Source organism: Phyllobates terribilis, unplaced genomic scaffold (genome assembly GCF_046119375.1).
Source record: "Phyllobates terribilis strain yellow unplaced genomic scaffold, ASM4611937v1 Scaffold_5__5_contigs__length_657084704, whole genome shotgun sequence".
Classification (NCBI taxonomy): Eukaryota; Metazoa; Chordata; class Amphibia; order Anura; family Dendrobatidae; genus Phyllobates; species Phyllobates terribilis.
The window spans coordinates 485,218,069-485,231,768 of NW_027362765.1; the positions used below are offsets into that span (position 1 = coordinate 485,218,069).

Below are 13,700 nucleotides of genomic sequence, written 5' to 3' on the forward strand. Positions count from 1 at the left end.
TTTTTCTCACACCGAATCAGTATGAGAAAAAAAAATGTTTCTCTCTCTATGGCCTCATCGCAGAACATCGGTCAGTGTGCGATCTGATAAAACAGTGGATAGCACACGCCTCATTTATACGCTTGTTTGCAAGAGCCCTTGGCGGCATTGGACTTCTGCATTGTCATTATTGGTTTATTATTTTCTACATATAAAAATAAATCATGAAAAACCTGTTTAAATGGGCTATTCCAAGTTTGGAACTTATCCCCTATCTCCGACGATCCTGAGAAACGGAGCTCTGAAGAGCAACATGAAAATGGAGCTGTGGTCGGTCATACGCACTGCGGCGCCATTCACATGTGACTCTTCAAATAAGTCCTTTAATAAAATAGTGAGGGGCACGACAACGTAAAAGCAAAATTCACTGATCAGGGCACGGAGGTGTTATAGTATGTGGGCTGGGTTTGTGTGGCAGGGCTGCTTTTTTGTCTCAGTCTGGCCCTGCTCAGATGCCAGCAAGGTGGAGGTGGGGTACAGCTGGTATTACTAAAGATGAGCTAGTTGAACTTTTTCAGGTTGAAGGTGGACTCGCAAACAACTCTCAAAATTACTGGCAGTTCTTAAAAGACACTTTCTTCAAGCAGTGGTACAGGAAGAAGTCTGCATCCTTCAAGAAAGTCATGATTTTTACGTAGGACAATGCTCCATCACAGCATCAAAGTCTCCACTGCTTAGCTTTCTTTCTCTGTTTTTTTGGTGTTGTTCCAACACACAAAGAAAATAAATGTGTATAACAAAACATGTGTAATTGCAATAATTTTCTAGGAAAAATACTTCATTTTCTGGAGCAATTTCAAGGGTACCAACACTTTCGGCCATGACTGTATATACACAGATGTGTGTGTGTTTTTTATAATTGAATGTGATAATGTACATATTCAAACCTATAGCTATATGTTTGCATTCATACAGTGGTGGCCAAAAGTATTGGCACCCCTGTAATTCTGTCAGATAATACTCAGTTTCTTCTTGAAAATGATTGCAATCACAAATTCTTTGGTATTATTATCTTCATTTAATTTGTCTTCAATGAAAAAACACAAAAAGAATTGTCCTAAAGCCAAATTGGATATAATTCCACAACAAACCTAAAAAAGGGGGTGGACAAAAGTATTGGCACTGTTTGAAAAATCATGTAATGCTTCTCTAATTCGTGTAATTAACAGCGCCTGTAACTTACCTGTGGCACCTAACAGGTGTTGGCAATAACTAAATCACACTTGCAGCCAGTTAACATGGATTAAAGTTGACTCAACCTCTGTCCTGTGTCCTTGTGTGTACCACATTGAGCATGGAGAAAAGAAAGAAGACCAGAGAACTGTCTGAGGACTTGAGAAACCAAATTGTGAGGAAGCATGAGCAATCTCAAGGCTACAAGTCCATCTCCAAAGACCTGAATGTTCCTGTGTCTTCCGTGCGCAGTGTTATCAAGAAGTTTAAAGCCCATGGCACTGTGGCTAACCTCCCTAGATGTGGACGGAAAAGAAAAATTGACGAGAGATTTCAACGCAAGATTGTACGGATGGTGGATAAAGAACCTCGACTAACATCCAAACAAGTTCAAGCAGCCCTGCAGTCCGAGGGTACAACAGTGTCAACCCGTACTATCCGTTGGCGTCTGAATGAAAAGGGACTGTATGGTAGGATAACCAGGAAGACCCCACTTCTTACTCCGAGACATAAAAAAGCCAGGCTGGAGTTTGCCAAAACTTACCTGAGAAAGCCTAAAACGTTTTGGAAGAATGTTCTCTGGTCAGATGAGACAAAAGTAGAGCTTTTTGGGAAAAAGCATCAACATAGAGTGTACAGGAAAAAAAAAAGAGGCATTCAAAGAAAAGAACACGGTCCCTACAGTCAAACATGGCAGAGGTTCCCTGATGTTTTGGGGTTGCTTTGCTGTCTCTGGCACTGGACTGCTTGACTGTGTGCATGGCATTATGAAGTCTGAAGACTACCAACAAATTTTGCAGCATAATGTAGGGCCCAGTGTGAGAAAGCTGGGTCTCCCTCAGAGGTCATGGGTCTTCCAGCTGGGCAATGACCCAAAACACACTTCCAAAAGCACTATAAAATGGTTTGAGAGAAAGCACTGGAGACTTCTAAGGTGGCCAGCAATGAGTCCAGACCTGAATCCCATAGAACACCTGTGGAGAGATCTCAAAATAGCAGTTTGGAGAAGGCACCCTTCAAATATCAGGGACCTGGAGCAGTTTGCCAAAGAAGAATGGTCTACAATTCCAGCAGAGCATTGTAAGAAACTCATTGATGGTGACCGGAAGCGGTTGTTCGCAGTTATTTTGGCTAAAGGTTGTGCAACCAAGTGTTAGGCTGAGGGTGCCAATACTTTTGTCTGGCCCATTTTTGGAGTTTTGTATGAAATGATCAATGATTTGATTTTTGCTTCATTCTCTTTTGTGTTTTTTCCTTGCAAGCAAATTAAATGAAGATAATAAGACCAAAGAATTTGTGATTGCAATCATTTTCAGGAAGAAACTGAGTATTATCTGACAGAATTGCAGGGGTGCCAATACTTTTGGCCACCACTGTATGTATAGAATACATTTGGATTATTTGTAGAAGGAAAAAAAGGAAGAGAAACCTTTACTTTAACATATGAATTTAAGAGGCTATAGTATTATGTGAAAGCTTTTTGAACCACATTATTGGGCTTTTTTATAAAAATACATTTGATCACAGAAAAGAGATGAAATGACTATATTTATAATATTTTGTTTTTTTCCATATGCTACTGTCTTGTCACAGATTTCACTTGTACGATGATGCTGTGTGTGCTGCAACCTAATTATCTGGTCAAAGGGCTATACAAGCTAAGAGATAGAGCAAGTTAACGTTTAACCTGTAAGGATTGTAAAGCAAACCTAGGGCCAATGAACCTTTGGAGTTTGATATGATTAAGGGATAACCAGAGGTACACGTCTCCAATTCGCCATAATCAAGCAAAACCTGCTGGGGGTGATCTCTGAAATTGCTCAGGTAAGGTGGGATATTTTTTACCCTATAAAAATGATTTTACTATAAAATGCTAATATAAAAGTAGTTACAGACAGCACATGTATAAAAAAAAAAACAATGAAAAAATCTACATATCACATATGTTTTATAGCATCCTAATTTGTTTCTAACTAAAAACAAAGATCCAAAACCAGATGCTGGTGTTACATTGTATAAGTCTAGAGAAGTAGAGTGCACAGTAAGTGTATATATCTATAGTTTACATGTGGTATAATGTGGTAGCGCCTCATTAGCGTCTGTCTCACTCTATCTAAAACAGCAGCTGTTAATCATTTATATTTCCAGAAACCAGTTGAGGATTTCTTTCATTTATTTTTAGCACTATGTGAAGAACAGTTTTTTTTGTACATGCATATATTTTCCTGGTATTTTATTATTATTATTATTATTATTATTATTATTATTTGTGGTTATATTATCATTACATAAAGCAAATCACTTTAAAATGTGCTGCTGTTATTATCATTATTATTGTTAATGTTAGTATTATTATCGTTATTCTTTTTTATGTTAGTAGTAATAGTAGTACTTGTGTGGTTAGTACTATATAATGCAAATCACTTTAAAATTAGCTGTTATTTAGTATAAAAGTATATTCAGAATCATGCATCTTCTTTACACACTAATAAAATGCTAAATAATATTTAAGAACAACAATATATTTCATTGTTATCACTTCTATTGCATAGAAGAAATCTGTTATATTGCGGCTTATAAAGAAATACATGGAGCTAATATTATTATTATTGATGATGAAAAATTCATAATAATTTACAAAACAATTCTACATTTTGGATCATTAAGGGATTCTGCTCTTTATATAGTAAGTTCATGTCTCAGATTGTTGCATAAATTTCTGCACTGAAAATCCATTCAATATATCTACAAATTGGGTTGTTTCTGTTGCATTTGCGTGGCTGTTCTCATAGCTTCATTAAGATAAATGGAACAGCCATAATAATAACTTTTATAACAAGTCTGCTATGCACGAACTTACCCTAGAAGGCGACTTCCAGACAGGAAAGATTGATTCAGTATTTTGTGTTTGTATTTTTATGCAAAAGTGCATTAAAAAGAGAAGTATAAACCTTTTCCTTCTACTTTTTCTGAGTTAGGGTATGTTCACACTTGGTGTTTTTGCAGCGTTTTTTTTTTTCTGCAGCCAAAACCTTCACTCTTGGCAGTGAAATGAGTAAAATGTAAAAATGTAACAAATTAATGTATTGCTGCTCCATTTTTCAAGCAGATTACAAGTGCGATTTGTCTACAGTACATGTTAAGAAAGTTATGCACAAAAGTTATGCTGCTGCTTTTTTCGCGCCTTCTCTTTGCCTTCTATGGGTAAAAAATGTTGCAAAAAACGCAACAAAAATTCTGCAGTGCTCAAATTCAATCAGGAAAAAAAAGTTGTGTATGTCAGAGATTTCTGAAATCCAATAGCCTTTGCTGGTACTGTAAAACAACTTCCTTTCTGCAAAAAAAAAAAAAGCTGCAAGAAATGCCACGTGTGAACATAGCCTAATGGTATAACTTCTAGATTCCCTAATGGAAACCTCTGGAATATTCCCCTGACTTATAACATACAGTAACATCCATCATCCATCATCCATAGTCTACCAAGAAAATTGTATTAAAATGTAGAAGTGCGGTATATACTTTTATTACCGGCTGTCTGTGTATGTCATAATGCAGTCTGTTGCACTATTCTATACGCCAAAATATAGTAACCTTGACGTATACTGACCCGACCGAGACTCAGCATGTATGCTATCATTACAGTCACCAGTTAAAAAACACAATTGTTATTTGGGCAAGTATTTATGTGTACTAAAGGCAGTAAAGTGATTAATGTGACAAATGTTTTCCTCCTTTTCTGTAGAACTTTGGGAGCTGTATCAGCTGCTTGTTCAAATACTCTAATTCATGCTGATCGGCCTTTTAGGAGTTAGAGTGTTTGTTATATTTCCTATTATTTTATCAGAAATGAACTATGTGGTATGGTGTAATATTTAACATGTTTTTTAAAAAAAATCAGCTAAGAAATGTCACAATTTTACCTAATAAGATGGGTTTGTAAAACAAAAAAAACAACATGGCTTCTTAATGTAGTTTGAATATTGATGAAATATCGGGATAGAATTATTAAAACTGTCTTTTTAGGCAGCGAAAACTTAGACTAGAACATCTTAAAATGCATTAATTTTTCCACTGTGGTTCATGCTAGTCAAGGCAATGTGGCTGCTACATTGATAACAATTCTTCTCCATTGAGTGTTTTTATATAAATGCTTAATTATTCACAAAATAATTTGTGCGGTGGTTCAGTGGTTAACACTGCAGCCTTGCAGCACTGGGGTCCTGGGCTCAAATCCCACCAAGGACAACATCTGCAAGGAGTTTGTATGTTCTCCCTGTGTTTGTGTGGGTTTCCTCCGGGTTCTCTGGTTTCCTCCCAGACTCCAAAGACATACTGATAGGGAATGTAGATTGTGAGCCCCAATGGGGACAGCGATGATAATGTCTGTAAAGTGCTGCGGAACATGTTAGCACTATATAAAAATAAAGATTATTATTATTATATATTTTTTTATTTTTAAGCAAGGCTGCATTTACAAATTATGGTCAAGTTGCGTTTTACCTTTTTTGACTATTTTCAAAAATTGCATAAAAAACGCAGGATTTTTTTATCATGATAATGGCAAAATAAAAAATGTACTGTGGGGAAAAAGTGTTAATACAGCCTAAGGGCTCAATAAAACGAGCGTATTATATGGACTTGTGCTGTCCGAGTAAAAATCAGCCAGCACACTGACCAATGGGATTGAGTAGAGCTGTTAAGACATGTTATTTTTCACATAGACAGTGTGAAAAAAATCACGGCATGTATTTGTCTGTTTCATACATTGGATGAGACGCGCACATTCAAGTCTATGGGTGGACAAAAAAAATCAGATCTCACACAGAAGATTCACATAGAATCCAGTTTTTACAGATACATTATTTACCATTATTAACCTAGTAAACTTTATTATTGTATATTTTAAAGTGTTGATGCATAAATACGGATGTAAAATACGGATACACAGTTGCCACATGGATATCACACAGATGTGAAATATGAACACACGAATGACACATAGATGACAATATGGATGAAAATTGTCTGAGTTTTTGGGATGAAAATTGAACGATTTTTCATACGCTCATCTGACCCTATCTGACAGCGAGGAAAGCTAAATATACACCACACTGTGCACTGTTGGATATATTCTGAAGAATTCACCTAACATGCACTTTTTAAAAACAACCCTATACAAAATAAAAATGTATACTGTGCAATAAAAAAAATTTATGGCTGTCTGTAGCAGAGAAAACATACCTATATTCCATTCACTTGAGTGAAAAAGAAACAAATGTGTTTCATATTAAAGACAATGTAGCAAGAAATGCACAAAATATGCATGAAAAATGCGTCTTTTTTGCAATCCATTCATTGTGTTTTTTTCTCTTATAAATAACAAGAAATATTTTCCTGTCATTTTTACAGAAAATGGAACAAAATATTCCCCACAAAAACACAAGATGAAAAATACATTTTGCAAATAAAATACAGTGGATATAAATAGTCTACACATCCTTGTTAAAATACCAGGTTTTTATCATGTAAAAAAAAATCACAAGAAGAAGAATCATTACAGATATTTTTCCAGCTTTAATGTCATACATAATCTGTACAATGCAATTGAAGAGCAATCTGAAATCTTTTCAGATGGAAAAATAAAAGACTAAAATCATGTGATTTCATAAATATGCACACCCTTAAACTAATACTTTGTTAAAGCACTCTTTGAATTTATAACTGCATTCAGTCTTTTTGGGTAGGAGTCTATCAATATGGCACATCTATGATTGGCAATTTTTGCCCAATCTTCCTTGCAGTAGTGTTCCAAATCTATGACATTGTGAGGGCATCTCTTGTGTATAGCGCCCTATTAAGGTCAATCCACAGATTTTCAATTGGAATCATATTTGGTCTGTGGCTGGGCCATTCCAAATCTTTGATCCTGCGTCAAAGCCATTACTTTGTTGATTAGGAGGTATCCTTAGGGTTGTTGTTGTTGTGCTGGAAAGTGAAATTCTTCTTCATGTTTAGATTTTTAGCAGAGACCTGAAGGTTTTGAATGAAAATTGACTGACATTTGAAACTTTTTATAATTCCTTCCACCTTGACAAAATCCCCAGTTCCAGCTGCCAAAAACAGCCCCAATGCATAGTACAGCCTCCACTGTGCTTCACTGTGTGTATGAAGTTCTTTTGGTGGTGCGTAGTCTTGGCGTTGCTCCAGAGCCACAAAGTTCAACCTTGATCTCGTTGGACAATATCAAGTTTTCCCATATGTTTTTGGCAGACTTGATTTAGGTATTGGCAAAGCATACGCAGACTTGGATACTTGGAGAAGGCTTTGGTTTTGCCACCCTAACTCACAGGCCAGACATTTGAAGAATACGGAATATTATTGTCGCATACAGTACACAATCAGTAAGGGCCAGAAACTCCTACATCTCCTTTAATGTGGCTGTGGGCCTCAAGACCAAATTTTTTCTTGTCTTTCCATCATTTTTTGATAGACGTCCAGTTCTAGATAATGTTACTGTTGTACCAAATGTAAGCCACATCTTGATGACCGTCTTCACAGTGTTCCATGGTATATCTAGTGGCTTGGAAAAAATGTTGCACCCTTCACAACCACACCCCCAATTGTAAGAGGATGCTTACATTTATGCAACCACGTTATTTGAGTTTTGTTTTATTTTCCCCCTCATTATGATTTCAGTTTGTTTCTCAATGGATTTGTACAGATTACAGGTGACATTGAGCGAGGTCGAAAACAGTCTAGTTAGGTTCTGGTTGGAAGTATGGATAATGCATACTTGCTGTAACGTGCCCGCCATTCTCGGCGCTGACAACGGCAAATCCAGTGCGTGTGCTGGGATGATTCACAAGTCTGCAGTCACATAAAATGACTGCAGACTTGTCAATTTAGATCAGACAACCACTTTACGCTACAAAAACAAAACCATAGGTAGGCTTTACATTTCCTGAGGAGATTCTAGCCCAGGGGTGCAGAACCTGCGGCTTGTGGGCTACTTGCGGCCCACGATACCATTCTGCACGGCTCCCAATCATATGGACAGAAAAATGCTTGACTGACAGGTTAGCTACATGTGATTAGTTCACACAGAAGAGAAGTGGCAGCAGCTGAGAAACAGGGACTGACAAGTACTAATGGTGCTCTGTGTGGACATCTCTGGATGCTTCAGGAGAATGGGGTCTCGTAATCCGTTTGACACTCCAGAAAGGAAATAAAACTAGACAGGTGGTGTTTCATGTCTGTGACTCTCTCCACTGTAGTTTATGGCATTTCTACAACATTAAGATGTAAGCAAAAAAAAACCATGGTCTGTTGTAGGGCCTATTCACACAGTTTATTGTGAGGATTTAGAAGAGGAGTTTACTGCAAATCTATATAAAAATGCTTCAAATACTCTTTAAATAAGCTTTCTATTAGTTTTACTGGGAAATGCTCAAAATAATGTGAAAAAACATCACTGTGTGCACTATAGGAGCTTTCCAATTAAATTCAATCAGAAACTTGTTCAAAGAGGATTTGATGCCGTTTTTTACTCTGAATGAACAATTAGGCTACATTCCCATGATGAGTATTTGGTGAGTTTTTGATATTGCAGATTTTCTGTAGTATTTCTGCACCTATTAGATAAGTTAAGTTGCTTGCATTTTTTTCATTTACTTTTTGAGTGCATTTTTTTACGTGCGTTTTTATCACATTTTTGTCTCTTTTTGATATGTCATTCTTTAAATTAAGCTGCTTTGCTTTTGATACTTCCTAGTATTTGGCTTTGACAAAATGTTATTGATACCATCATGTCCAGTTTCATGTGTTATTTACCTGTGGATTTTCCGCATCTATTGCAATGCTATGGAGGAATTCTGTGCATAAAGCTCAGCAAACCCACAAGAGAAATTGTCATGTTGTGGATTTGAAACACGAACCACAGGCCCGGAAATGTTTATACAGAGGGTTTTTTTAAGCGTTTTGGGAGTGGATCCACTCAAAAATCCTCCTCAAAAACAACTCAAAATGATTAGGTAAACTCTTCCTATTTATTTCTATGGTAAATCCACAGTACCATTCATAGGAGTTGTTTGAGCCTTTTTTTCCTTCCTGAAGAAGTTTTAAAAAGAAAGCCTGGTGGAACAAAAAAAGTTTGAGTCATTTCTATGAAGTAGATCTGGATGGAATCCATTTCAACTAGACAGTTAAATCAGAAGGCTGAAAAAAATACTTCAGGGAAAAAAAGAAAATCCTGAAAGCAACTTGTAAAAAAAGAAGCTCAACTCCCTCAGAAAAGCTTTCCCAGAAAGCTGATTGTTTCAAAAAACTTCATGTGTACATAGCTTAAACATCATGGTCTAGTATCTGGTTCACATGTACCACCTGATGCCCCCCTAACACCAGCTCTGCTCCTGTAGGTTGAATCATTAAGGTTCAACAAGATTTTTATTTTTTTTTATTTTCCTCACTTAAATAGCACCATTAATTCCACAGTGCTTTACAGACATTATCACTGTCCCCATTGGGGTTCACAGTCTACATCCCCTATCAGTATGTCTTTGGAGTGTGGGAAGAAACTGGAGAACCCAGAGGAAACTCACACAAACACAAGGAGAAGATGCAAACTCCTTGCAGATGTTGTCCTTGGTTGGATTTGAACCCAGGACCCAGTGCTGCAAGGCTGCAGGCTAACCACTGAGCCACCGTGCTGCCCAAGAGCATCTTTGTTCACTGCTGGAAGCATCCCCGACTCATTGTTAGACCATGGTCCCACTATCAGTATTAGGTCAGTATTTTGTATTCTTTCTCAGGAGTGGGAGCCAAAACCAGGAGTGGGTGATAAATGTAGAATTGGTGACTTGTTTCTATTATACCTTTTCTCTGATTGCTCCTCTCCTGGTTTTGGCTCCCACTCCTGAGAAAAAATACTGACCGAATACTGATAGTGGGGCCGTGGCCTCAGGGCTTGTTCAGACGACCGTAATATTGGTCCAAGTGAAATCCGACAAAGCATAGGATCACTCTCGGACCAATGTTATTCTATATGGCCGTGCACATGTCCGATTTTTTCCACAGATAGAGTCTGTGAAAAAATCTCTGCATGTCTGAGTTTGATCCGATATTCAGATCGCACTGAAACATGCAAGTCAATGAGTCAGTGGAAAACATTGGACTGCACTCGGATGACATCTGAGTGTGGTCCGATTTCCACTGACTGAGACAGTGGAGAAGATGGAAAAAAATTTTCACTGTGGCAACTTTTCAGTTCAATGTTTTTTTGCCCTTTTTGTTTTTTTTATTGCTTGGTACTGTTACTGTTGCCTTTTTGTATTTTTTGTACTGTATACATATATCCCATACTTATGTGGAGAGTCATCATCCGATATTGATGGATGCAGTCTCTGATGCGATTGATGCTGTCAGCAAACAATCGGTCGTTGGCATATTTTCATCTAATGTGTACAAGGCCCTGAAAAACCTGCAGATTAAAGTACCAGGGGAATGTGTGCCGAAGAAGTAAACTGCTTTGCTGCACCACGTCAAGCAGACAGCTGCACTTATCACCATGAATCCACCTCCACCGGAGTACATTAGTCGCAGGAAAACCAGGCGTCTCACTAACCAGCGTCAGTACCTGGAGAAGGTGGTGTGGAAGGTGTTATAGAAGCACAACTTTCCCTGGTCATTTCAACAGCCTCTAAATGCTGCAAAGCAGAGCCTCCCTGATTATTATCAAATTATAAAGAATCCAGTGGATTTGAGCACAATAAGAAAAAGACTGGAGTATAGTTATTACCCGAAGGCTCTGGACTGCATGAAGGATTTCAATACCATGTTCACAAATTGCTTTATTAATAATAAGCCGGGAGATGATATTGTCCTAATGGCTCAAGAGTTGGAAAAAGTGTTCATGCAGAAAATTGCTGAGTGCCCCATGAAGAAATTGAATTGTCTGTTGTTGGAAACAGAAGTGTTAAAAGGAAGATGCCAACATCATCTGAAGGAGAGTCTAAAGAGGAAAAGGAGCGTACTTCTGTTCCAAAAAAAAAAAGTGATTATTTTTTTTTTTCACATGCAGATTCAGTCAGTGAAAAAAAATGTCAATTTGCACTGCCCCATTGAATAACCTTGGTCCGAGTGTAGTGAGAGTCCTACACTTTTATCTTTTTGTACTTTGTAGCACACCTGTCAAAAATGACCTCCAATGGCATCTCAATGAAAAATTTGTGAAACCATGAGGTCTCCCACAGGAGACATTAAAATATACTATAAAATAATTTTTCCTATGTTTTATTATGGTCTATCAAGATTATTATTATTGTTATTGTTGTTTCAGGATCTTCCTCTTTCTAGGGCTATGTTATATTTATTATATATTTCACTCCTTAAAATGCTTTCTAAGAAACCATCCAACCATCTTATTATGAAACAAGCTAATCTATTTCACAATTGCTAGTCAATAGTATAAAGGCAATAAACAATAAAAAATAATTGAGCACATTTGACTACTGCGACTACTGCTACAATTACAACTCATATTGTGAAAGCACACACTGATGAATTTCAAAAATTTTATACAATACAACTAATAATTTGGGAATAAAAGATGACATAATAAATTGCTAAAAACTTTGCTACAAGAAATACCCAACAATCACAAATACATAGGAAACAGCGAAAGTTGAGTTCTAATCTTGAACATTTCTAAAATATAATCCTGTACTTTGACTCACTGAAGGAGATTTACAAAATCATGCAGAAAGTAGAAGAAAAAGAGAGTTTCAAATGGCAGGGACATGTCAAAGTCCTGGCTTTGTGCATGAATAGAAGTTATGGGAAAGATCAGATGAGAAGTGGAGGTTGGGTAAATGATCATGTACTGTAATCCTGCAAAGGGTAATTATGGGTGTTCCAATTAAGATCCGCTCTTCATATTGCTGTTGCATTGCAATTACTTCACGTATGAAAACCCAATACAAGCTGGAAAGTATGTGGAGCCAATACCATAACCTGAGCACTTTTAGGGGTCACTGGGAGCTTTAATTGATCACTGGTTCCTTTAACCCCTTCACGACATTTGACGTAAGGTTATGTCAAGATCAGGAAGAGGTTCCGGCAAAATGGCGTAAATTTACATAATGGCAATCGTGCGGGCACAAGAACAGTACCCATAGGATCACCACCAGGAGCTCGACTTGAGTGATTGAGTGATAGCCAAACTTCGACTGTCATGGCAAGGAGTGGTGCATGCACCACCCCGGGCCATTTAACCCCCTAAGTTCCGCAATCCATATCGATCTCGACATTTAGGAGGTTAGGAGAGAGAGGGGTTTCCTTCTCTCTTCCGATTGGACCCCATGGTCATCATGATGACCTCCAGATCTGCCAGCTATGGCAAGCCTGTTAGATCATGCCAGGAGCATGGACTATGAGGCTTTTGTCAGTGCAGCACCGACAGATATAATGCATTTCAATGCTAGTGCATTACAATGCAATATACCAGTGATCAGAGTAATAAAAGTTAAAGTCCGATAGAGGGACTAAGTAAAAAAACAAAAAAAAAGTCATAAAATAAATAAACAAAGAAATGAAAAAAATATTAAACAATAAATAGGTATATTTATGTAAAAAAAATGAAATAAACGAAATAAATACACTTATTTGATATCGCCATGTCCGCAACGACCTGTTTTATAAAACTGTCACACTATTTAACCCCTTCAGTCAACACCATAAAAAAATAAAAAGTGCCACAAAAAACTATGCTTTTTCATCATGACGCCAAAAAAGTAGAATAAAACGCTATCAAAAAGTTGAATGTAAATAAAATTGTATAGCTGTAAAACAGCATCTTGTCCCACAAAAAATTAAGCTGCCATACAGAACCATCAGTGAAAAAATAAAAAAGTTATAGCTCTCAGAATAAAGCGATGCAAAAACAATTCTTTTTTCTTTAAAATAGCTTTTATTGTGTAAAAGCGGCAAAATAAAAAAAAATTATATAAATGTAGTATCGTAATCGTACTGACCCAAAGCATAAAGCTACCTTGTCACTTTTACCACACGGTGAACGGCACAAAAGAAAAAAAAAACAATTCCTGAATTACTGGTTTTTGTTCATTTTGCCTCCCAAAAATAGAGAGCGATCAAAAACTGTTATGTGCTCAAAAATGGTACCAATAAAAGTGTCAACTCGTTCCGCATAAAAACAAGCTCTCACATGGCTCTATCAGCAGAAATATAGAAAAATTATAGCTCTCAAAATACAGGGATGCAAAAGTGTCTTTTAGCGTGTGATAGGAGCCAACCATAAAAAAAACTATATAAATCTAATATCGGTATAATTGCACCAAACCAAAGAATAAAGCCGTCTTATCATTTACACCGCACAGTGCATGGCATAAAAAATAAATAAAACCAATTCTTCAGCTGCTGTTGATTTGTTTATTCTGCCTCCCAAAAATCGCAGTAAGGATCAGCTCACATTTATC

The 13,700-nt window shown here is 37.0% G+C and overlaps 1 protein-coding gene across 3 annotated transcripts in view; it reads left to right on the forward strand.

Moving 5' to 3' along the window:
* Positions 1-2,924: 2,924 nt before the first annotated feature.
* A1CF (APOBEC1 complementation factor) overlaps positions 2,925-13,700 on the forward strand; it is a 91,807-nt gene continuing 81,031 nt past the window's right edge. For 2 of the 3 annotated variants that reach the window (XM_073685494.1, XM_073685495.1), the window contains exon 1: positions 2,925-3,036. The gene's annotated coding sequence lies outside the window, so the exon portion shown is untranslated. The remainder of the gene's footprint in view (positions 3,037-13,700) is intronic. The other variant, XM_073685496.1, reaches the window with a different exon arrangement.